The sequence below is a fragment of the Rhinopithecus bieti genome, unplaced genomic scaffold (genome assembly GCF_001698545.2).
Source record: "Rhinopithecus bieti isolate Rb0 unplaced genomic scaffold, ASM169854v2 scaffold_2572, whole genome shotgun sequence".
Lineage (NCBI taxonomy): Eukaryota > Metazoa > Chordata > Mammalia > Primates > Cercopithecidae > Rhinopithecus > Rhinopithecus bieti.
Window position 1 is genome coordinate 423151 of NW_016804595.1, and position 27305 is coordinate 450455.

General features: G+C 39.3%; 1 protein-coding gene across 3 annotated transcripts in view; it reads right to left on the minus strand.

Moving 5' to 3' along the window:
- HECW2 (HECT, C2 and WW domain containing E3 ubiquitin protein ligase 2) overlaps positions 1-27305 on the minus strand; it is a 404117-nt gene that overhangs the window by 166213 nt on the left and 210599 nt on the right. The window contains exon 1 of one of the 3 annotated variants that reach the window (XM_017869299.1): positions 6413-6780. The exons of the other annotated variants lie outside the window; for them this stretch is intronic. The gene's annotated coding sequence lies outside the window, so the exon portion shown is untranslated. Of the gene's footprint in view, positions 1-6412; positions 6781-27305 lie in introns of those variants that run through there. 3 annotated transcript variants of the gene reach the window in all.

Below are 27305 nucleotides of genomic sequence, written 5' to 3' on the forward strand. Positions count from 1 at the left end.
CCAAGTGATGCAGCCAGAGCAGCATGAATGAGGCAGAGACTGGGAGAAGAAGAGATGAGAGAAACAGACAGGGAGGGGCCAGCTTCTAGACTGTAATAATAACAATAACACTCTCTAGAGCTTACTGTGTGCCAGTGCTGTTCCAGCTTTTACTTTTATTCACTCATTTAAACCTCCAGGCCGGGTGCAGTGGCTCAAGCCTGTAATCCCAGCACTTTGGGAGGCTGAGACGGGTGGATCACAAGGTCAGGAGATCGAGACCATCCTGGCTAGCATGGCGAAACCCCATCTCTACTAAAAAATACAAAAAGAAAAAAAAACCTCTAACAACCCTTTAGGGTAGGAACTATTATCTATAAAATTTTTAACAATGAGGAAAGTAAAACAGGGAGAGGTTAAGAAATTTGTCTAGGATGATAAAGCTGGTACGGCAGTCCCCTCTTACCCATAGTTTCACTTTCTGCAATTTCCGTTACCCAAGGTTAACCCTAGTCTAAAAATATTAAATGGAAAATTCCAGAAACAAACAACTCATAAGTTTTAGACTGTGCACATTCTGAGTAGTGTGATGAAATTTTGCATTGTCCCTTCCATCCTGCCCGGATGTAAATCATCTCTCTGTCCAGCAGGTCCATGCTGTAGATGCTCCCTGCTTGTCAGTCACTCAGTAGCCATCTCAATTATCAGATCAGCTGTCATGGCATCTCATCACGCAGGCATTTTGTCATCTCACATCATCACAAGAAGAAGAAGAAGGGTGAGTACAGTACAGTAAGATATTCTGAGAGAAAGAGATCACAATCATAAGCTATTTTGAGAGAGACCACATTCACATAACTTTTGCTATAATACATTGTTATAATTGTTCTATTTTGTTATTAGTTATTGTTTATCTCTTACTGTGCCTAATTGATAAAGTAAACTTTATCATAGGGATATATGTATAGGGAAAAAGAGTGTATGGTATGGTTCAGCACTATCCGCAGGTTCAGCTATCCACTGGGGGTCTTGAAACGTATCCCCCATGGATAAGGGGGAATTACTGTATGTACAGAGTGAACTCAGTCCTGCTCCGGTGACCATGCTCCTCAACAGCACACCTTACTGTCTGTCTAAACCATACTCTGAGGATAATGGAAAGTCACTGAAGGATTTAAAGCAGGGAAGTGACATGATCTGCATTAAATAATGATAATGATAATTCTGGCTGCTGTGTGCAGAACAGACTGTAGAAGGGCAAGAGAGGATGATGCACAATGCTTCATGCCCAGGCCAACCACCAAGCATGGGAGCCATAACCTGGACATGACTCTCCTCCATCTCCATCCTACCTGTGCAGATAGAGCTACAGCTGATACAAATATCCACCTTAGTGCAAAAGGCTGTGACCCAATCTCACATTCTTCAGTTCAACAATGCTCAGTCGTGGGGGCAGGAGGGCACTCATCCGCCTCTAAGCTCTCTCCAAGTCAAACACCATCCTGTAATTTCACTGTCTACCTCCACCATGCTCTTCTCCTCCCTCTCTTTATTCAAACAACTCCTGAAAGTCTAATTTTCCCCACACTCAACTTTAATCAGTCAAAATATAAAGCTCTGATTCTCCATCACTTCGTAGCTCAGTGAAACCCTTAATGCAATATGTTTACTATACCACTGGTGTTCAGTCTACATAAACCTTTATTTACCAACAAAGTTTGGCTCTGTGTCCCCACCCAAATCCTACCTCAAATTGTAATCCCCATGTGTCAAGGGAAGGACTTGTAATCCCCACATGTCGAGGGAGGGAGGTCATTGGATCATGGGAGTGGTTTCCTCCATGCTGTTCTTGTGATAGCTAGTGAGTTCTCATGAGATCTGACAGTTTTGTAAGGCAGTTTTCCCTGCTTTTGCTAGCTTCTCTCTCCTGCCACCTTGTGAAGAAGGTGTTTGCTTCGCCTTCACCTTCCGCCCTGATTGTAAGTTTCCTGAGGCCTCCCCAGCCATGTGGACTGTGAGTCAATTAAACCTCTTTCCTTTATAAATTATCCAGTCTCAGGGAAGTTCTTTATAGCAGTGTGGAATGGACTAATACACCAACAAAAGTATGTTTTCCTCTTCTATGTATACATCACACATTACAGGTGCAATGAGAATAACACATTACTTGATACTGATGTTGCCAGGCTGCCACTGCTAGGTAACAGCTGATTTGGGTTTAAATTCCATTTCTCCCATTCGCTGGATTTATGACCTTGGGCAAGTCTTGAAAGCTGCATAGCCTCTGTTTTTTTTTTAATCTATAAAATGACAGTAATCATACTTCAGGTCAGAAAGCTGTGAGGAGTACACGAGTATAGTATGTGAACCTGGCATATATCAGGAGCTAAACATACGAGTTTTAAAAACCTATTTCGGGCCAGGCATGGTGGCTCACACCTGTAATCCCAGAACTTTGGGAGGCTGAGGCAGGTGGATCACTTGAGGTCAGGAGTTCAAGACCAGCCTGACCATGTAGATACATGGTGAAACCCTGTATCTACTAAAAATACAAAAAATTAGCTGGGCATGGTGGCAGGTGCCTATAATCCCAGCTACTTGGGAGGCTGAGGTGGGAAAATTGTTTGAATCTCCCTTGAACCCAGGAGGCGGAGGTTGCAGTGAGCTGAGATTGCGCCACTGCACTCCAGCATGGGCGACAGAGCAAGACTGTCTCAAAAAAAAAAAGAAACCCTATTTATTCCTTCTTTTAAAGGGAGTTATGTTTTCATTTGAGTACTCAAAAGCACAATTCACCAACTTCATTTCCTTAGCTTTTACTTTTAAAATTTATTTTATTCTAATTTCTCATAAATATGCATAAATTAAAACAAAAGCATGCTCATTTACGTTTCTTGAAACTCTGCTTTCTTAATCCACAGATGCTGAAAGAACAAGCAGCACGGGTGAAGTCCTTACTGTACGGTGATTGTAAACTATGCCACTAAGAGCATAGCACAGTATCTCACACGTAGTATCTCAATGCTGCCTAGTTCTTGAATGGAAGGTCACTCAAAGCTTAAAATTCTGTCAATGAGCTTTAGGCCTGGCTTGATAAGGAACCAGATGGAGATGCCCTCATCTCCCTACACAATGAAACCAGGATCTTGAATACAGTGTTCAACTTGAGAATCTCTACCTTGTCACTATGTGTGTAAAGAGTTACCAGGAATGATAATAGCAGTTTGATTACAGATCCTCCTTTCTTTCCTCTAATTATTTAAAACATACCATGCAGTCCAGGCACAGTGGCTCATGCCTGTAATCCCAGCACTTTGCGAGGCCAAGGCAGGCGGATCATGAGGTCAGGAGCTCAAGACCACCCTGGCTAACATGGTGAAACCTCGTCTCTACTAAAAATACAAAAATTAGCTGGGAGTGGTGGCAGGTGCCTGTAGTCCTAGCTACTCAGGAGGCTGAGGCAGGAGAATCGCTTGAACCTGGGAGGCAGAGGTTGCAGTGAGCCAAGATGGTGCCACTGCACTCCAGCCTGGCAACAGAGCGAGATTCCATCTTAAACAAACAAACAAACAAAATGCATACATTAAGCTTGCACTCAAAGATAATCTCTTTTAATAGTAGGTGAAGTTTAGGAAACTCTAGAACCTGTAGGATGTTACTTTTACATTGCACCTAAGGCTGAAAATTCAAAGAAATATATAATCATTATGAAATATAATATTCAGTACAAAAGCATCCTTTGGTTAGGAGTAAATTATTCCTTTGATTTCAATGAGTTCATATAATATGGATGAGGAACTCTAACAGTTAACTTTATTTAAAGAAGGAAGTTACTCTTATTGAACTGAACCAAATACTTGTTGGAGCTCATCTAATCTCATCCTTAAAATATTAGTTAGAAGCATGTGGGAATGGCTGGGGGCAGTGGCTCATGCCTGTAATACCAGCACATTGGGAGGCCAAGATAGGAGGATTGCTTGATGCTATGAGTTAGAGACTAGCCTGGGCAACACAGCAAACCCTGTCTCTACAAACAATTTTTTACAATTAGCTGGGCATGGTGTCACACACCAGCAGTTCTAGCTACTCAGGATGCTGAGGCAGGAGGATTGCCTAAGCCCAGGAATTCCAGACTACAGTGAGCTATGATCATGCCACTGCACTCCAGCCTGGGCAACAGAGACCCTGTCCAGAGACGCTGTTGTTTGGGATGAACGGCCAGGGGCAAGATGGCGCACTTCCGGGTTCTTCATCCCCCCAACTTTTCCGCGCGCGAAAATCCAGCCAGCGACCCGGGAAGGTGCAGAACACTAGGCATTGCGCCAGGTGATTGTCAATCTGGATAGAGACAAAGATTTACTTCTGGTCGCACCTGCGGAACGCCCCCCGGACACCCCGTCGCCCCCGCCTATCGCCCTCCCACTCATCCTAGAAAACCCGCTCCGGAGGATCGCAACGCGCGGACTCCCAGCTTCCCACACTGCGGTTGATTCCTCACTGCGGTCGGAACTGTTGGAACTCCGTCCGACCGAGCTGTCGGGTGACTCTGGGGGCCCCTTTTGTCGGGGGGGGGGGGTGGGGGCCAACAGACCTCTCCCTACCCACCTTCTTCCCTTGAAGCTAGGTGACCAAAATAAACTTGCAGTTTTGCTCCTACCCCTTGCCTAGTCGCTGGTTCTTTTGTACCCGCTCTGGTTGTCTTAGAAAAACAAAACACCTGTCTCTAAAAAAAAAAAAAAAAAAAAAAAAAAAAAACACACACACACACACAAAGCAGTGTGGCAATCCCCCAAAGAGCTAAAAAACAGAACTGCCATTCAACCCAGCAATTCCATTACTGGGTATATGCTCAAAACAATACAAATCATTCTATCATAATGGCACATGCCTGCGTATGTTCACTGCAGCACTATCCACAATAGCAAAGACATGGAATCAACCTAAATGCCCATCAATGACAAATGGGATAAAGAAAATGTAGTATATATACACCATGGGATACTATGCAGCCATAAAAAAGAAAGAGATCATGTATTTTGCAGGAGCAATGGATGGAGCTGGAGGCCATTATTCTTAGCAAACTAACACAGGAACAGAAAACCAAATACTGCACATTCTCACTTATAAGTGGGAGCTAAAAGATGAGAACTCATGGACACAAATAAAATTATTGGGTAGTAGGCTTAGTACCTGAGTGACAAAATAATCTGTGCAACAAACCCCTGTGAACAAGTTTACCTACATAACAAACCTGCATATGTACCCCTGCACCTAAAACAGAAGTAAAAAAAAAAAAAAACAAAAAACAAAAAACAAAAGAAGCAGTGGGAGCAGTATTTCTGAAACATTCATTGCTCCTGATCCTAAAGAACAATGTTACGAAGTGACTGCTCCCTGTGGGTCCCTCCCCAAAACTGCTTTATCAGATCAGTTACCTTTCCAGAGATGACTGCTTATGTAAGTCTTTACTAAATCATCAACATACTTTTCACTAAACTGTGCTCAGTGAGGGCACTACAGGCATTCTAGTGAGTAATTCTTTGTGAGAGTCTATTCAATACATTGCAGAAACATTAGCATCCTTGGCTCTCAGGCACTAAATACCAGTTGCACCCTACATGGCAATAAAAATTAACATCACCACCCCTCTTGAGAATCACTGATTGGCATTTAATAGCCAAAAAGTAAAAAATTTCACTGTATAAAACTAACTTGTAAGGGATTAGGATAAAACTAAAATTTTGCCCTGGAGTTGTTTCAGTTTTTAAATAATTAAAGTAAATTTTCTGCTTGCAAATTTTAGAGGTCTATAGAAAACTGGGTCAGTTTGCCACAGTTGCCACAAGATAATATATAAAAACCACGGTTTTATTCTCAAGTTAAAGTTTTGTTCTAAGACTGTCATTCAATCAACAGTCTCTAGAATATGGATGTCTATGAATACTTGCCCATATGAAATTTACCTTAAAAGTAAATCTGTTTTCACGTCACACTCCCTGAGAGAAGAACTTTAAAATTTGTCAAAAACCATGATTATTCCAGGGACAGATAACCTGCCATGAAATCTAGTTAGACTCAACCTAAGGCAATTTTCCAAAGCATTTTCTTGTAGGTAGAACCTGTACTTAACATTACAGTAACATCACAATCCATTTAAAACAAGCAGGACCCTAAAAATTCACAATGAGGTGACTGTCTATTTATATGTAAAAGTTTTGCATGCTTTAATCTCAGCACTGATCTCTTATATCCAGTTATCAAGTGATAAATGTGCCGCATAGTTTGTTAATAACTGTCCCTCATCCAGCTGGGAGGGGACCACATTTAAGAGCTTTTCAAAGTGTAAGGCAGAGAAAACTGTAAATCCCAAACAGCTGGACAAGGAAATCAGGTGACAGTGGAATTCCTTCCACAGCACTTTCCAGTATCTTACCTCATATAATCCCAAAGGTTTTAAAATCCATCATTCAAATGAGACTTAGGGAGCAGCAAGAAGAAACATGGCATTCTCCTTAAAATCATACACCTGGCCAACCCATGTGGCAGTTTCATTCATAGAAGCAGCCAGAGCTAAACTGAGGTCAAGGCAGGTCTGGAGTTCTAAGGTGGCTTTGAAAGCTCTGCAGGTCCACTTCACGGACGCTCCTGCTTCTCTTCCTCTTCCCCCAAAGTTCTAGAAATGAAATACTAGATAGGATTCCGGCAGGTCTCTAGCAAGAGGCTCCTGTCCAGTACGAATGACAATAAAAGTCACTCCTGCCTTTCATCAAGACTTATCACTGTCCAGGCACCCTAAGTGAAAAAAAATGTATCACGTCCCTTCGGCCGAGGCAGTCGTGGCCACACCCCTGTAAAGGGTACAGGATGCAATCGCCCCATCCTCCCCTCAGCTTCCTTCCTTTGCTTTTCCATGGGAGAATTCCAAAGAATGAGTTATGTGTATACACACACACACACACACACACAGACTGGGCTGATGTCAGACAAGCTGACTGCAATCACAGAAAGGGGAGCTTGCTATTTGATTTACTCAGAATACAGTGGTCACTACCTGAGAACTCCAACTTACCATTACCATAAATCAGACATAGCATTCACTTAGGTTACTGAAATGGGCTTACAGTATTTTAACTAATCCAGAGTGAAATTTGTGGACTTGTGATTTCAAACTGTGAAAATGGACTAAAGATTTTTCAAATGTATTATAGCTTTAACGAAAATCCAAACATGCAGTTATCAATTCAGAAGTTATTTTCAAATCTGACTTTTAATGTGAAAATAGATACAATCATCAATCTAGCTAATGCTCTTGTCTTATACTGGAAAGAGTTGGGGTAGGGAAATCCCCAGTTCAGATCCATCATTCTTTAATGGAGAAAGGGGCTTTCTGAAGCTGTTAGCCCACCTGGGTCAGCAGTTGCAATTACAAAGTGCTGGTTTAATGTAATCAAAGGCTATAAGACCATCTCTCTTCAGCAAACCTCCAGGAAAACTAGACAAAATGGTCTTACATGTCAAGTACATTTGCTGTGAAAAGATGCAAACTAGATTTAAGCTGTACACTACATTTGATGGCTGCAATTACCTCTCTATTATTCCCTTAACCCAGACACAGTTTGCCCTGAAACTTCGAAGGGCCACAGAGCTTTGGGCTGATTCTGGAATTGGATGAGTGAACATAGCAAGCCAGGCACTCCAGGATCACCATCACCCTGTCCAGGCCTCTTCTGGACATGTAAACCCAGCCCAGTTTTAGAACAAATCACTATGACTTTCCAGCATCCTAGCAAACAACAATAATAGCAAGTATGTTCAGAATGGCAACTATGTGCCAGGGACACATAGGAGATACTTTTAAAATAGTATCAAATGAGTGCCACTGTGCTATAAGAATAAGGTCAGTAGTGTCATTAGGCCCATGTTACAGATGATAAAACTGAGGCTCACCAAGAACAAGTGATAACAGCCAGGATTTGAAGTCTCATCTGAAAGACACTTAAACCCGAGCTCTTTTAAGATACTCTACCTTCCTCAAATAACACTCTTGAAAACACCAGCAACCTCACTAACTTAGGTGGCCAATGGGTCCACAGTGGGCTCAGTCACCATTGGGAGATAAGAAAAATAAATCCAGGCCAGGAACCATGGCTCACGCCCACAATCCAAGCACTTTGGGAGGCCAAAGTAGGAGGGTCGCATGAGGCCAGGAGTTCAAGATCATGGTGAGACACCATCTCTACAAAAACTTTTTTTTAACCTAGCTCAGCATGGTGGAATGCACCTGTAGTCCCAGCTACTCAGGAGGCTGAGGTGGGAGAAGCGCTTGAGCCCAGGAGTTCGAGGCTACAGTGAGCTACGATCCTGCCAGTGCAAATCAGTCTGAGCAATAGAGTGAGATCCTGTCTCTAAAAAAGAAAAATAAAGGAGAAAAAGAAAGAATAAGAAATCCAGAAAGAATAAATATATTTCCTCTTTTTGGCATCAAAGTTGGCTATAGCCTATGTACAACAAATAGACTTCTTAACAACGTAAGCCTCTCTGTTTTTATCCCCAGGCAGGGATAGAGTATGTAATCTTGAGCTCTTGACTACTTTCTAGTTATGGCCCAACAGACTCTCCGTTGGGTAGAAGAGAGACTCACCCACACTGCTTATGGTGCAGCCGTTACTATCACTCACTCCCTGGTCTCTGAATCCCACCTGCTGCTCCTACCACTCTGGTCCTGCAAGCCATGATTCTTTGCCTTCCAAATACCATAACATTTGGTACATACAACACTTTACCTGCACTCTAGGTTCTGGATCACCCTTGTATTACCAATGCCTACATGTGACAATCTATTTTTCTATATGGAGAAAACCTACTTCCCCCCAGCATAAGACACTATCATAAATGGAATTAGATTTCCCGGCTAACCAAGAAAGAAACTAAAAGGCAGGGCAACAGTGGTTGATGAATGTTGGAGCTTCGATTTCAAGCCATCACACATGTATTCTTTCATTGGGATGGTAATTTTTTAAGCACAAGTAATTTAGCCAGTACTACTTTAAAATCATAGTAAATGATTATATTGAGAAGGTATATCCAGAGTATCATAAATTCACATATGCTTTCCTTTCTCCAAACCACACCCCGTTGTGGTGAAAGTCGAGCAAAACCAACAGCAACAAATAAAAAGGGGAAGCACATTAGTAACAACTTTTTATCAACAAAACACTCTTATGTTTTTACTTACTATGATATCATATGGTGCTAGGCACTGGAAGGTAGCTATGAACAAAATAAACATAGCCCTTGCCTTCACAGAGCTTATATTTTAGAGAGTAAAACATTAAATAAATATAAAATGAATTCTTTAATTACAATTATGACACACACTTACAAAGGAAAAAGAAAACATCCTCAGAGTATGGATGGGCCGTCAACACGATGTGGTCAGGAGAAAAAGAGAAAGCTCACTCAAGGCATTGGCATATGAACCACGCTCTGAAGGGATGAGGCTGGTGAAGGAGAACAGCATCTAGAAATTTCAAGAATTGATGTAAAGGAGAGAAAGGGGAGCTTAAGAATGAAGGAATGGAAATTATCCCCCAATCATCTTTCCCATTTCTATCAGATCTCCTACTGCAAGCCCAACTGATTATTACAGTTTCCAACATTCAAAGCTACTGATCTAGCAAGGATGTCCATGGGTAGAAATGTGATTTATGGATGCTGAATGGATTAATTATACACAATTAAAGACATCATTTAACTAAAGTAGCTCATTTTCCAAAGCTTGCAGAATATTTATTGAGAGTAAAGCAGGGAAGAGCAAAGACATAGTCCTTAGATTACAACACAAATTGGCAATGGAAAAATTCAGCAGTGCCTCCTCCACCTATCTTTATGCTGGTACAAAAACACAAACTAGAATCAAGGTTAGCACATCAGGAAGGAACAACCTTTTTCCTGAAAATCCCATTATGAATTTCCTTTGTGTTTTGCATTTTGCGTGCCTCTGAGGCTGACATCACTCATATACATTACTGCAGCCTCACAGCACGTGTCTGCCTAGCTCCTTAATTTTTATTGGAGACTTCTTCTTCCAACCCTGTGTTCCTAAAGCAGCCAGAGGAATGCTTGTCCCGTTGTCACTCTATTTTCAGATTCCCAAAATCTTTCAATGGGAATACACATCATTCTGTGTATAAATCAGAGAGCTTTTTGAAAATATGTACAGAAGTGAGGTAGCTGCTAAAATATCAAGGGTAGGATCTCAAATCTAAACCCAAGTTGATATATGTGTACAAAATACATGTATTTTCAAATCTGGCTTAGAAAGTAGGCCATTAAATTCACTAAAAACGATCATGACTATTATTTGTTATGTTATAATAACTGAATACATGCTAGGCCCTATAAGCGTGTACACACACTCACTTAATCCTCAGAGTAACCAGAGTAACAATCCCTATGTCATAAATTAAGAAAACTAGGGGATAGACTGAATGACTTGTTCACAGAAGATCACATAGCTAGAAACTAGCTGGATTTCAAATCTTGGGTCTGTATGACATCAAAGCTTACCCATACTTTTGCCACTCTTCTACAGCTTCCCCCCAACAATAACTACCTACCATTTACTGAATGTCAAGAATTACGCTCAGTAATTAAGAATCATCCACTGAAAGAATTCTCACAGTAATTCTGAGAAGTGTCCTCAGCCCCTAGATGAGGAAACGGAGCTCAGAGAATTCCAATAACTTGACCAAAAGAACACCACAGCAAGGCTGAAAGGTGCAGAGGGAGATTTCCCAGAACCCTGCACAATTTCAGGAGAAATCTATGTGGTATGATGAGTTTAGTAAAAGTAATTAAGGACTTGTTACTTTCTCAGGGTTGTTCAGTTTTATCTGGGAAATTATCAATATGTTTTGGAAGAGAAGAAAATACCCAAAGGACTGATTTCCTCATCTTAGGGGGACAAGGAAATCCCTCTAGGAATGTTCATTTAAGCCAAAATATCAGCATTGTGATCCATTACTTCCATACACAAAAATAAATGACCCTCAGTTATCTATGTTTAACAGATCAATACCCACAAGCAGATGTAATGTGCCAAAAACTCTGAAAGCTATACACCAATTAGAATAAATGTAGTTCTTTTCCCTTCACCTACTTCCACCACAGAATTAAAGACCCAGCTATAGTAGTATCTGCTTTATTTGACTGGCATATGTCTTGAAGCTCTTAGGATGTAATATTTTTCCTCATGGGAGAATTTCATATTAATATCTATGAGTATTATATTTTTCCTTAATGGTGAACTTCGTGTTAACATTCCATTAACTCCATATTAATGGAAACACGTATGTTTCCAAGTGAAATATTAAGGGGTTTAAATGCAACCCCTCTTCTCTAATTCAATTTATAACTCTTTAAATGCACAGTTAATGGGTTCTTCAGCTATGTTATTTTTCATTCCAAATTAAATTATATTATTATAAACCAGGGAGAATTTAAGAATAAGTTTTAAGCATGCAAAAATCTTCAATTAAGATGAAACTACTTAGTAGAGAAGGATGTAAAATTACTTTACCTGTATATTTATGTTGTTTCTGTCTGTAAAATGGGAACATTACCCTTTTCCAATAATGCTTTGCATATAGCAATGAACACAATAATATACCCTGGAGATGCTCTCCTGAAATAACACATTCAGAGACTCTAACAGATTCACATTAGTGAACAAAATTGGCATTTATACTTTACCATCATAGTGTATGATTCAGAATTAAACATATCACACAGATTCCCACATGCTGAAAGAGTTCTTAAATTTTACTGTGTCTTAGAATCATCTGGGACTCATGTTTAAAATTCAGACTCCATAGAGCAAACCACAGAAATTGTGATTCAGTAGGTATAGGATGGGTCTTAGGAGTCTGCATTTTTTAATTTTTAATTTTTGTGGGTACATGGTAGGTGCATATATTTACATGGTACATGAGATATTTTGATACATGCATACAATGCATAATAATCACATCAGGGTAAATGGGGTATTCATCACCTCAAGCATTTATCCTTTCTTTGTGTTAAAAATAATTCAGTTATACTCTTAGTTACTTTTAAATGTACAATAAATTATTGTTGACTGTTGTCACCCTGCTGTGCTATCAAATGCTAGATCTTATTCATTCTATCTAACCATATTTTTGTACACATAAACTATCTGCACTTCCCCCGCAACCCACTACCCTTCCCAGCCTCTGGGAACCGTCATTCTATTCTCTGTCTTCATGAGTTCAATTGTTTTCATTTTTAGCTCCCGCAAATAAGTGACAACATGTGAAGTGTGTCTTTCTGCCTCTGGTTTATTTCAGTTAACATAATGACCTCCAGTTTCATCCATGTTGTCACAAATGACAGGATCTCATTATTTTTCATGGCCGAATAGTACTCCATTGTGTGTGTGTGTGTGTGTGTGTGTGTGTGTGTGTGTGTGAATATATGTGTGTGTGTATATGATACATATATATATATATCACATTTTCTTTTTCCATTCATCTGTTGATATAAACATAGGTTGCTTCCAAATCTTGGCTATTGTAAACAGTGCTGCAGCAAACAGTGCAGATATCTCTTTGACATACTTATTTCCTTTTTTTTGCATATATACCTAGCAGTGTAATTGCTGGATCATATGTTAGTTCGATGTTCACTTTTTAGGAACCTCCAAACTGTTTTCCATGGTGGTTGCACTAGTGTACATTCCTGCCAAGGTGTACAAGGGTTCCCATTTCTTCATATCTTCGCCAGCATTTTAAAAGCCATTTTAACTGGGGTGAGACGATATCTCATTGTAGTTTTGATGTGTATTTCTCTGCTGCTAGATATATTGGAAGTTCATTGTATGTTCTTTTCTCCTGCTGCTTTTAGCATCCTTTCTTTATCCTTGACCTTTGAAAGTTCCACTATTAAATGTCTTGAGGTAGTCTTGTTTTAGTTAAATCTACTTGGTGTTCTATAACCTTCTTGTATTTGAATACTGATATCTTTCTCTAGGTTTGGGAGGTTTTCTGTTATTATCCTTTTGAATAAACTTTCTACCACTATCTCTCTCTACCTCCTGAATAAGGCCAGTAACTTAGATTTGCCCTTTTGAGGCTGTTTTCTAGATCTTGTAGGCCTGCTTCATTCTTTTTTATTCTTTTTTGTCTCCTCTGACTGTGTATTTTCAAATAGCCTGTCTTCAAGCTAATTCTTTCTTCTGCTTGATCAATTCTGCTGCTAAGAGTTTCCGAGGCATTCTTCAGTATGTCAGTTGCATTTCCAACTCCAGAGTTTCTGCTTGACTCTTTTTAGTTATTTCAAGCTCTTTGTTTAACTTACCTGATAGGATTCAAAATTCCTTCTCTTTGTTTACTTGAATTTCTTTTAGTTTCCTCAAAACAGTCACTTTGAATTCTCTGTCTGACTGATCACAAATCTCTGCCTCTCCAGGATTGGTCACTGGTGTCTTATTTAGTTCTTTTGGTGAGGTCATATTTTCCTGGGTGGTCTTGATGCTTGTGAATGTTCTTCAGGGTCTGGGCATTGAAGAGTTAGGTATTTATTGTAGTCTTTGAGTCTGGGCTTGTTTGTACCTGTCTTTCTTTGAAGGTATTCCAGATATTTAAGTGACTTGGGTGTTGTGATCTTAAGTTTTTGGTCACTGCAGCCACATCTTCATTACAGGGCATACCAAGCCTAGTAACAGTGTGACTCTTGCAGACTCCTATAGGTACCACCTTGGTAGTCTTGGATAAGATCTAGAAGAATTCCGTGGATTACCTGGTAGAAACTCTTGTTCTCTTCCCTTACTCCTCCTAAACAAATGGAGTCTCTCTCTCTCTCTCTCTCTCTCCCTCTCTCTCTCTCTGTGTGTGTGTGTGTGTGTGTGTCTCTGATGAGCTCTCTGAACTTAAGAGAGGAATGACACACAGACTCCTGTTATCACTACCACTGGGACTGCACTGGGTCAGACCTGAAGCCAGCACAGCACTGGGTCTCATCCAAGGCACATGTTAACCACTGCCTGGCTACCACCTCTGTTCACTCAAGGGCCTAGGGCTCTACAATAAGCACAAAACAAAGCCAGCCAAGCTTGTGTATTTTCCTTCAGGGTGGCAAAATCCCCCCAGTCCTGGGCAGGCCTAAAGATGCCATCTAGAAACCAGGGCCTAGAGTAGGAAACCTTAGGAATCTACTTGATGTTCCATTCCACTGCAGCTGAGCTGGCACCCAAGCCACAAGACAAAGTCCTTTCACTCTGCCCTCATCTTTCCACAAACAGAGGCATTTCTCCCTATGGCCACTACTGCCCTAGGTCCATGGTAAGCACTGCCTGGCTACTGCTGATATTCAGTCAAGGCTTACAAAGCTCTTCAGTCAGCTTGCAGTGAATGATGCCAGGCCTGGAACTCTTCCTTTAGAGCAGTGGGCTCCCCTCTAGCCCAGGGTAGGTCCAGAAATGCCATCTAAAAGCCAAGACCTAGAACTGAGGACACCAGTGAGTACTGTCCTCACCCATTGTGGTCAAGCTTGTACCTAAGCAGTAAGACAAAGTCCCCTTACTCTTCCCTCTCCTTTTCTCAAGCAGAAGGAGTCCCTCCTCTTAGCTGCCACAGCTGGGAATCTGCTGGGTCATACCTGAAGCCAGCATGACTTTGAGTCTCACCAAGGCCCATGGTGAGTACTACCTGGGTACTGCTGCTGATTATTTAGGGCCCAAGGGCTCTTTAGTCAGCAGGTGATGAATCCTGACAGGTCTGAGTCCTTCCCTTCAAGGAAGTGAGTTCCTTTCTGGCCCAGGGTGTGTCTAAAATGTCATCCAGGAGCTAGGGCCTGGAAGGGAGGCCTCAAGACTCTGTCTGGTGTTCTATCCTACTATGGCTGAGCTGGTATCCAACTTGCAAGACAAAGTCCTCTTTCTTCTTTTCTCTCTTCTCCTCAAGTGGAATGCAGGGGTCTCTTTTGGAACCATGAGCTGTGCTTCCTGGGGGTGGGAGAGGGATGGCACAAGCACTCCCCTGGCTACCCCAGCTGGTATCTCACTAGGTCACATGCCCCCAAAGTCTACTGGCTCCACGCCCAGCACAGCACCAGGACTTGCCCAGTAACTGCAGTCCTTGTGGCCTAGACTGCCTTTAATGTTTATTTATGACCCCAGAGCGATTTAACCCATGGTGGTGAGACTTGCTGGGATTCAGGTTCTGACTGCTAGAATGAGTGATTCCCCTCTGGCTAGGGCTGGTCTAAATGCTCCCTCTGTGGGTGCCAGCTAGGTTCTGCCTAGTGCTGCTTTCTGCTGTGACAATGCAGCACTGCATTTCAATGCAAAGTCCCACAACGCTGCATTCTCCCCCCGCCAAGCACATAGATTCTCTCTCTGTGCCACTCGCTGCTGCTAGAGGATGGGAGGATGTGGTGTCGGCAATGAAAAACTCTCTCTCCTACCCTCTTCAGTGCCTCTTTCAGTGATATGAAATTAAAACCAGATACTGTGATTGTTCACCCAATTTTTGCTTCTTATGAAGGTGTTTTTTCGTGTGTGGAGAGTCATCCAATTTGGTGTTACTGTGGTGAGGACAATCAGTGGAGGCTTCTATTCCACCATCTTGCTCTGCCCCCTAAAGTCTGCATTTTTAAACAGTTACCTCAGCTAATTCTGACACAAGTACTCTTTGAATCACATTTCCAAGAAACAATGGTGTAGAGTCTTAAAATCCAATAGACCATGTATTAATGTACACATATAGGTACATGTCATTTTTGATTTTGCATATTCATTTTATTAAACTCAAAAACAGACATACATCTGTACCTGTACTGTGTCTCTTACCTTAACAGCTCACAATTATTATGTTCAATCTACTTTTAAATAAAGAATAAAAGAGCATAGTAAAAGGACAAGCAAGGACAGGAATAATGAAGACAGAAAGGGGCACTAACATGGGAACAAAGTTTTAGGTTCTATTTAAGCTAAGAACAGTGCTCCACAAAATATGGACCACGGGCAAGTGCTGGTCTACGAATTGGTTGTTAATAATCTGAGATAGGTCTAGAAACTGACTGGAAGCTCTTAGAAACTTTTACAGAAATTTGTCAGAGTAATTTTATGTCTATTCAATCTAATGATAAAACTTGGGGCTCATATTTTGTAGATCGTATATTTTATTCCATTTCTTTTTCTACTAGCTTATTTTTACTCTATTTTACCTAAAAGATCAATGTCTATGATGGGTCCACAGGTAGTCAGTGAAGCACTGGTGAACTCTACAGAGAATAACTGGCCTTCTTGGTTAGTCCAATGAGCCTCTCCTAACCCAGGATTTTAACACAAAAGTGAATATCCTCAGTTTCTCATAATTACTTACTGTGAATCTGTCAGCAATGAATGATCTCTGTTTTCTGTGAATCTACCAACCTCTTTTTAGCTTGTATCCCCTTTTAGAATAACATTTTAGTAACATTTCTTAAAAGTTTACTTTCAACAGTGTAAAGCAGTACTTTTTCACTTTTATTTTTCTTTTAATTTTCAAAGAGACCCTCGAGTCTTAACATTTGAGGATTCAGTGACGAATGCTATGATTGTATTAATATCTGTACCCTATCTATGTATTTTTGCTAACACGAAACTATGGTCTCAGGCTATTCTCAAAAAGCAGGTCCTTTTAACTGCTTTGCTCATCTTAATGCCAGCTCCCTATCAACTATCTAATGATTTTCTTGATATGTGGCAATGATAACAGTAATAAGAAGCACAAAGTATCAGTAAATTATTCTAGTCATAAATACATGGGACATGGATCTCACTTTGTGGTTTCCCTGCCTCCTAGTAAACTTTGAATCCTAATTTTCTCCCTTGTTGAAGACCTGCATTGTAAACAGTATTAAAGTTAAATGTTAGATATATTCTTTACGGTTTCTGCTTCCTGGTTGATATATCCTTTGGTGGTCCCCTACAGTTTCTACTTTTGGTATACAAGTGTTGCCAAGAATAACATTTTCCCTTTCCAAGTTAAACATGGTGTTTATAAAAGGTGTAGGATGGAGAACCTGGAAGTATGAATCTGTGCATACAATGGGTAAAGTCACAATAATAGCAACCACTTTCCCAGCTGCCAAGATCTCTAGCCAGGAAGAATAAAAACGAGGATTTTTTCCTCCCTACATAATTGTGTCCCCCTTTTAGAAGAGTTAGGAAGTCAACCTTTAAGTGTCCAAATTTGCTTTCTGATGCTTACTAAATTTCTGATGCACACTAAATTTGTTCATTATATTTGCTTAACATTTTTTTAGAAACCCAATTTAAGCTATTTTCTCATGTAATCAGTTAACTATATGGCTAAGAACTCTCTGACAGCTTGTAGGCTGTCCAGGACAGCTTTGGTTCTGTGGCCAAAAATGGACACCTTTTTAGTTGTGTGAGGTTGGCCAAGTGATTTAACTTCCTAAACTTTAGTTTTCACATCTGTACAATTGGGATAACGAGGCACAGCCAGTACAATTTTGAGAGGATTGTGAAACTACATAAAGTCAGCAGCATAGGGCCTAGTGCAGAGTCCATGCTTGCTGCAGTAAAAGCTCAGATATGAGTGTTGTTATTTTTAACAAGGAAGACTCTAAATCACTGAAATAAAATCGAGCGAAGTTCTTGGAATTTTCTCACTCTGACAAGTACACTAAATAGATAAAGGATAGTCCACCAGGAAGGCATCTGGCTAGATGAACTGACCTCTGGTGTCTCCTTGATCTAGGTTATCTGACATGCCCAAACCATGCTCAAATTCAGTACTTTGATTGTAATTCAAGCAACATCGTTGGAGAAAAAGAATCGCCTGTTTTCAATTAACCAAAGGAATTATAATTATGTTAATTTCTTTTAGTGTACCACATACAGTTGTTTCAGCAATCACTTTGGGAAAGGTTAAGTGGAGCAAATATAACTAAAATCACAGGACATCTTTGTAAAAGTAGATGGCGTTCATCCAAAATGCCCTTCCTGGAACAAACTGTAACAACTTGATTCACTCCCGCCCTTCCCTACCAAGCTATATTTAAAGGCCCGTAAGCATTTCCATCATAAACTGCTGTCATCAGGATTTGTAATTTTACCTTCTAACCTATTTCAGAGTTTATATATAAACATCTCAAACTTAAAAAAAGCTATTGTTTTTAAAATTTAACAACTTCCTTCAGTAAAGGATAAGTGTACAAGGGGAAACAAACAAAAAAGTAATGATTATACGTGAAAAAAAATTATCTGCCATGGCTTGATAAGCAAAAAAGGTGCATGCCCAAGAAATATGTGCCACCAAAGATTATGTAAATTCAATGGTGAATAATATGTCATGATTCATAATAATCAGAAGCTAAATAACTGTCCAGAAATTAATGAAAAGGTAAATTATGGTACAGTCATATTATAGGGTATTATGTAGCCATCCCATGACATTCTCAAATAATTTTTAATAACATGGAAAACATTCATGAGATAATAAGTGGAAAAACATACTGCAAAATTATATGTTCAATATGAATTTAACTGGATTATAAAATAAATATATATACAATCTATATTTAAAGTTGTAAAAGAAATATGCCAAAATGTTCATAGTAGTTATAGCTTGGCAGGAAAACCTAAGTTCTTTAAGCTCGTCCATAATTTCCAAGTGGCCTACAATGAACTTGCATTACTTTACTAATCAGAAAAGAAAGGTTTCAATGTGGCTTAGTGTCACAGACAAATACAGAAACAGTAATACAGGAAAAAAATGAAGGTTGGCATCTCTCTCCTATCTTTCTACATCCTTTGCATTACCCTTGCAAATCTATCTTTAATTATCAACTATTTTGACATTTGAAAAACTTATTTGTACTGTGGATTTATGAAATACTCATTCAAAAAGAAGTTTTCATTTACCAAGCAGTTTCCCCAAAAACTGACCTTGTAGCTATCCACAAAGTATTATCAACAACTCATGTCTAAAGATTCTAAAAAATACAAGTATCATCCACCATGAGGTCACCTCTAGGGGATAAAGCATAGATGTGGGATACATTCAGTAAGGGAAGAGTGAAAAAAAGAAAAAGAAAAAAGAAAAAAGAAGCAAATACGGCACATGAAAACTAGTTTTGGCTGGGCGTGGTGGCTCACACCTGTAATGCCAGCACTTTGGGAGGTCGAGGTGGGCAGATCACGAGGTCAAGAGTTCGAGACCAGCTTGGCCAACATGGTGAAACTCCGTCTCTACTAAAAAATACAAAAATTAGCCAGTCGTGGTGGTGGGCGCCTGTAATCCCAGCTACTCGGGAGGCTGAGGCAGAATTGCTGGAACCCGGGAGGCAGAGGTTGCAGTGAGCTAAGATCGTGCCATTGTACTCTAGCCTGTGCAACAGAGTAAGACTCAGCCTCAAAAAAAAAAAAAAAAAAAGAAAAGAAAAGAAAAAGAAAACGAGTTTCAATCTGTTGAGCTGTTGTATTCTAAACTTAAAGTATTTAGCAGTTACCAACTTAAAGAGAACTGTCCCAAATGGAACTATGACATCAATTTAAATCAAACACAAATATTAAAAGAATTCAGAGTCCCAGTCTATCTTAGGGCCTCTCTAACTCTGACTGGAAACAGACACAGACACACAGACAGACACACACAGAAATCACACTGCAATCAATCGTTGGGAGCAGTCATGATCACAGATATTTCCAGTTTCTCTATAAACTTTAATAGATTCTACTTTTACTTTTCATTGATATAATAGTTTTGCCAGTTTGTGAAGTATTTTTTAAATTTCACAGCTTGTTACCAACAGGTTTTGAAAGAAAAGGAAGTGGTAACCTTTCTCAAAACATCAGGACGGGTAAAAGACTGGCACAGGGTATACTTGAGAATCAAAATTGATTATTAGTGGGAACACAACAGTGGAAAAAGATGTGGATACTGGTGTCATGCAATGGCTAGGAAAAATGAATCAAACATGAGAGGCGGGAAAATGTCTACAGAGAAACATCATCTATTTCAATTCTTCTAATGGAGATTGTCCAGAATAAAGTGAACTAGCCTCTACTTATTACTTTATTACAGTTATGCAGATATTATAAATGACACTTGTTCTATGTCACCAATGCCATACATTTTTCCAAGGCTGATGAACATGTTCTTAAAGCTTATATGTCTACTATTCAAAGTACTTTCACTTGTGCCTTCTCATGCCAGTTAGGAAAATCTGGTCCATTTGGATACACTGTCAGGTGCAATTCCCTCTATTAGTCTAAGTTCCTTCAGGATCAGAATCATATTTCATTAATCTCCACATTCCTAACAAGTACCTAATGGTGGGAAGGGCACAATACGTGTTTTTGATTAAAAGAATAACACATTCTGAATCTTAGCTTTTATTTCCTTCAAACTTTGCCCCAAACACCAGAAGGGTGAAGTACTTCATAACTTATTGGCCTCCAAATTTGTGTATTTAAGAGCAACTATTTAAACAACAATTGAAGAGATACTAAGAATGTAACAGACAAAAAGCCACATCAAAAATAATCTCATACTGAGAAGTAAAAAACAAGAATCCAACAACAAAACATAAATTAAAATAGATTTTCAGCTGGGCACACTGGCTCACGCCTGTAATCCCAGCACTTTGGGAGGCCGAGGCGGATGAATCACAAGGTCAGGAGTTTGAGACCAGCCTGGCCAACATGATGAAATCCCATCTCTACTAAAAATACAAAAATTAGCTGGGTGCAGTGGTGTGTACCTGTAATCCCAGCTACTCAGGAGGCTGAGGCAGGTATCAATTGCTTAAACCTGGGAGGCAGCCACTGCAGTGAGCCAGCATCACGTCACACCACCACACTCCAGCCTGGGCAACAGAGCAAGACTCTGTCATTAAAAAAACAAAACAAACAAAACAAAACAAAACAAAAAAGGCCGGGCGCAGTGGCTCATGCCTGTGATCCCAGCACTTTGAGAGGCTGAGGCAGGAGGATCAACCTGAGGTTAGGAGTTCGAGACCAGCCTGACCAATATGAAACCCCATCTCTACTAAAAATACAAAAACTAGCCAGATGTGGTGGCATGCACCTGTAATCCTAGCTACTCAAGAGGCTGAGACAGGAGAATCTCTCAAACCCGGGAGGCGGAGGTTGCAGTGAGCCAAGATCATGCCATTGCACTCCAGCCTAGGCAACAACAGCAAAACTCCATCTAAAAAAAAAAAAAAAAATTAATACATAAAAGTAAATGAATGAATTAATTAAAATGGTTTTCATTCCTTGGGTTAAAATATAGAGTTACAAACTCTATAAAATTACTGTTTGATCATACTCAAATTTCATAAACATGCCAGGGGAGTTTTAATAACATTAATTCCTAAATCAAAGGGAAACCAGGTTGGCCAAAGCTATCCACTAGCTAGTGCCAGGGAAAAGTAGCTTAAACTTTCAGTGTTAAAACAAGGAGTAAATTCTGAGAATCTCGAACAGAGAGTCTCAAACACAATCTAAGAGGCAAATTATATTATGGTCATTTTAATTTTTTTGTCAGTTTTAAAGTTATCTATTTGCAACAATTGTATTCTTGATATAAGGTACTAAAAAGTGTCCTGATGCAGTGCATTAATCTGTTCTCATGCTGCTCATAAAGACATACCAGAGACTGGGTAATTAGTAAAGGAAAGAGATTTAACTGACTCACAGTTCCACATGGCTAGGGAGGCCTCACAATCATGGTGGAAGAGCAAGGGACATCTTGCATGGTGGCAGGCAACAGAGGGCTTGTGCAGGGGAACTCCCCTTTATAAAACCATGAGATCTCATGAGACTTATTCACTATCATGAGAACAGCATGGGAAAGACCCACCTCCATGATTCAATTACCTCCCACTGGGTCCCTCCCATGATACGTGGGAACTGTGGGAGCTACAATTCAAGATGAAATTTGGGTGGGAACATAGCCAAACCATATCATGCAGATTTTCCTGAAATATCCTCAGCATAATTAACGCATGAATGAAGCAAAGTTTCCATTTTACAAATTCCTCACGCAATAACAATTGCAACATCTGAAAGTGCTTAAAATAAGTTTTTCTCACTGTTTCTTACCAGCAGATTAAGTCAATACTGCTAAGCCAAATTAGAAAATGTGAACCAAACAAACAAGCAAAATACAAAAGAGAAAAAAGAAAAGAAAATCAACAAGTATATATTTTCTTGGCACAAGTTTACTCAGATGCAGTCTCACAAAGCATTTCTGCAATTATTTTAAAACCAAGTTCCACTGTTAAATCTGTGTTCAGATTAGCTTTGCACATATTACTCTAAGAGTAGCAAAATCACAACTGTCTTCTCTTTGGCCTTTCCTTGGGTTGTGAATCAATGGGACTGCCATAAGTAGAGCAGAGTAGTTAAAAACCCAAGCTCAAAAGTGAGATTCCTAAGTTTAAATCCAGGCCCTACCATGTCATCTTTTTGTCATCTTGGCTACGTCACTTTAACTCCCATTGCCTAGGGCTGAAATAGCATACATACTGCACCACCACTCCCATACAGACACACAATTTCATACAATGTGCTTTTATTCATGAAAAGAAACATGGAAATGATAAAGAAGAAGCCACCACAAATGGTTACCTACACAGCGAATAAGTGTTCAGAGTGGAGATACCAGGGATAAAATATAAAACTACTCTGAAAACACTCTCTTCTGTAGATTTCCTCATTGGCCCAAATAGAATATTTTCAAAACCCAACAATTCATGAGAACACATGAAAAAAATGTTTAAACATGAGTTAAAAAAATAGTAAAATATATGTAGCCCCTAACTAAAAGTAAACCTCATTAGTCACAATTGACAACTAGGGCACCAATGCCCACATATTCTGAAAACTGTCAATGAAAATTAAAGAATTAAGCCTCATTTTGCTTTTCTAGAATGAATAGTTTTTCAAAGGTACTAAAGGGCCATAGCTAATGAGGAGAAGTACTTTTTATGTAAGAATTCCAGGAAATAAGTACAGAAGGAATAAGAGAACTACAAAATTCATAATTTTTCAATGCATAAGAAAATAACATATTTGAAAACATTAGACAAAAAAAATCAATGAAAAACATCCTAATGAAGAGATCATGCTGCCACAACTTGAACCCATTAATCAATCTTAGCATCACGAAGAATGGGGCAGCCAAACTCTTGTATAACTTTTGATGGAATGCAACATGAAGTACACAGCACCACCAAAGAAGCATCCTTGGGGAAAAACATGAACTTGATGATATTCAAGACCCTTTTGGTTAAACTTCAATTTATAAGAAATAAGGGAGTCAGTGGAACAAGTTAAAAGACACTATCAGTGAGCAAAAAAACAAATTCAGAATGTGGGACATTCTCAAGGACAACAGAAACAGTTGTCACTGGCACTGTGAAAAATGAAAGGAAAAAATGATAGTGAAAAGAGTCAGATAAAACTAATGTGCTCTAAATAATTATCTTCTTTATTTATAGTTCAAAAATAGGCAAAACTAACCTACAGTTTTAGAAGTCAAGCCTTAGGGAGGCTGTGATTGGAACAGAGTATGAGGAGGACTTTTGAGGTGCTAAGAATACTCTATATCCTCATCTGGGTGGCAGTTATACGGGTCTATACATTCATCACACAGTACACTTAAGATTATGGCATCTTAAGGACTTTCCTAAATATGTGCAATTCCTCGATAAAAACAATAAAAGAGGCATAATTAACCTATGGTGTTTGAAGTCAGGACGATGGTTACCTTTAAGAAAGAGTGTTACTCAGAAGATGCAAGAGCCATAAATGTACGAAGATTTTACTTCTCTGCATGTATGCTATTCTCCAGCAAAAAAAGGATGAAGGGAGGAGGTACTGCTCTATATTAAAGGTGACATAATAAATAAATTGTTAACCGGATTTTGCTTAAATCAATTGATTTTTGAGAAAGTGAAATTTTAATATTAATTACTGCGTGTAATAGTAAATATAATAATGACATTTTGCTTATTTAAGAAGTTCATAGGGGTGAAGCAGCTGTCCTGTGTGGCTATTTAAGTCCCTGCTCAGTTCAGTCAGTGGTTGGATAACAAATGCACAAAGATTTGCTTAAATGCACTCAATCAGTAAGTCTCCCAGCCTTTGAGGATGGACTGTGTGTGTCTGATGGATCACTCCTTCAGTACTCTAGCAGTTTATAGCTCTGCCTTAGCTTTTACTTCCTGCTTGCACAGAGCCTGAAGGTCAGGCACAGAAGAAAATAAGGTCTCTCCTGGGTATGCACACAGCCCTTTGTATGCATCTGGCTTTCCCAATTCCCAGGAATATATTTGAGCTTTTCAAAGCCTCCTATGCACATCTCTTTCTCTATATTGTCCTTTTCTGTTTTTTGTTTTTGTTTTTGTTTTTTTTTTCTCTTAGTCCCCTATGTGTCCCAAGTGGTATCGCCACCTCAGGTAAGTGCAGTGTTAAACAACTGCCATCGGTTGTTTTTGAAAAGTGTTCTGGTGATAGGGCTGTTTGCATTAAGGAAGCTATGAGCCAGGTTAACGAAAGTCTTGCAAATGGGGCTTTTCCAGAGAGCTGCCAGACACGTCAGCTAGTGACAATTCTCTAATAGGGATGAGGTTGTTGGGGAAGCTCCAAACCCATTTTGCTGCCATTAGTGGTTTGTACGGTGTGTTTGTTTTCATGACTACCATGGTTGCAGAGCTTGTGGCTTTCAGTTATTGCAGAGTTGGGGAGACAGGAATGATAAAAGGCAAGTTGTAATAAAATGTTACACAGCCAAAGCCTACTATGCTGAGTTCAACCTGTTTCTTGAATAAATGCTCCTCATGTACTTGAAAGCTTTTGGCTGATTTCCAGAGTTCGAAAAAAGTTGACTTTTGCAATTTTCTCCAGCATTTTCATTGCTTTTTGGGGGAGCAGCATGTGGTGGTAGGGGGGTTCTTACTCTACCATTCCCATAGTGCCTCTCCTCACAATCATCCCTTGAAGATTAGATCGGGGTAAGAAAACCCCTGACCTAAGCCCTGTAGGAAAACCCTACTGGGCTTCTCAGCTGCCATTTACAATAAGCACAGTTGCTTAAAGCATGATGCTCTTTAGAAAGTCAAAAGTCCCTTAAGACGCTGTTCTGTGACCATGAATCTCACTGATCACCCCACATGATTATCACGTCACTGAGTCTAAGGATCAGTTCAGCACAAAGTCATCCCTCCTACTAGAAAAAGTATTAAAATCAGCATGTCCTACTAACCATGTGGACTATGACAGCAGCTTCTATGAAGGTTTTATCTTCATTTCATAATGCTTTGGTGCCTTAGCTGTTAATAAGTTGTAAATCAGTATAGAAAAATAAAGTAAAATCAATGTCTATATAAAATTCTACCAAAAATCAACTAACAGTGAAATTTTCAAGCAGGTCACTAGTTTCTCATAGCGTCAGGATTATAAAGAAGCAGGTTACAGTCTATTAATAGCCAGAAAATGTTCCTTATATCATAATAAATAAAAGTAGAGGAAAAGTTCTGGGAAGTCAGGAAGCAGACATTTGCCTCCTACCAGGAGGGCAAGAGTTTCCCAGAAATCAGACCCAGCTGAGGTTATAAGGGTCATTGGTAAGGCAACATCCCTGTGATAAGAGGTTCTCTGTGGACCATGACTGGAAGTTTAGTGTGATATAAAGAAGACAGCTTTCCTAAACTGCCAGAGGTGTACTGTCTACTGCAGGACACAGCTGACATAGTCTTTAACTAGTTTAAACTGAAATAAAATTAAACATAATATTAAACAAGACAAGACACTGATGTGATTTAAATATATACATGTATGTATGATTATTCATTACAACACTATTTGTTTGTAATAGTGAAAACTGGAGACAATTTAAATGTCCACTACTTAACCCATCAAGTATACCAGTTAATAAACTATGTTACATCTTAACAATAAAAGTGTGCACATAAATAAGAATGGGACTCTTTCTATGTTCTGACCTGGAAAAATCTGAACAATATATAAGTGAAAGAGTCAAAGTGTAGAATAGTGCAAATATTTTGCTATTTTTTATACTAGAAGAGGTGAAAATTTCTATAGTTGTATTTGCTTATTGATATACATGTATATATGTGTATATATACATAGTATGTGTGTGTGTATATATATACATGTGTGGAATATATCTCTATCCATATATGTATAAAAACTTTGAAAGAACAAACCTGAAAATAATGAGCATTGTTACCTGTGAGGAAAAAAAAGGGAAAAATTTGCAAATGCATGAGAGGTTGAAAGGAAACTTCTCAAACTACTTTTTTGCATTTAAAAAGTTTTTTGAGCCAAATGACTACTTAACTTAATCCAAAAAAGGCCTCTGGTTATTCACATAGGGCAAAAAAAAAAAAAGAAAAAATGTAATAAAAAATATCTTACAGTTTTTTAAAAAATTAGAAACTAGAGATGTATTCAAATTTTGCAAATCCCTAGTTAATGAAGTCCTAAGTAAACCCCGGAAAGAATTTCTGAATAGGTATAAAACATGAAAAAGGATAGAATGAGAGTTTGTACAATATGACAGTGGATTGTATTCTCTGTCTTGTAGCAACACGTGCCCTATTTTGTCTTCATTATTTATAAATATCCTGGCTTTAAAAAGCATCTACAGCAACTGACTCCAATAGAAATGGCACTTGCTTTACATGAATGTTCTAAACCAGGGTAGCTGGCATGATAACCCTGATCTTTAGAAATGTAACCAGCTTCAGTATTAGTAAAAATGATATTACAAATGGTAGCAGGACCACAAGTAGCTTTCATTTTATTCATTCTATTTTCTGTATTTTACATGTTTTTCACTAAGCTTGACTTTCATGATCAGGGATAAAACTGTATTTCTCATAAGACAGGTGGCTCTGGTGGCAGTATGGGGGATGAATTGCAGCAAGAGGAAATTGGTGGCAGAAACACCAGTCAGAAGAATGGTTGAAGGTAGGAGAAAGATAACAAAGACAGGAATAAAAGTTGAAGCAGTGGAGCTACATATAGACAAGCTAAAGAGGTCAGCCAGGACACCTGGATGGAAGTTACGAAGAAAAATGCAAGAACAGTCTTAAATGTCTGATTTGCATAACTGCTGCCAGCACCATTAAAGAGGCATATGAAGGGGGATGAAGGATGTGGTCAAGTTCTGTTGGGGCTACAATGAATTTGAGGAGTCTGAGGCCCATCCAGGTGGAGATGCCAAGTCAACAGCTAGAAATACAATAATGGCACTCAGAAA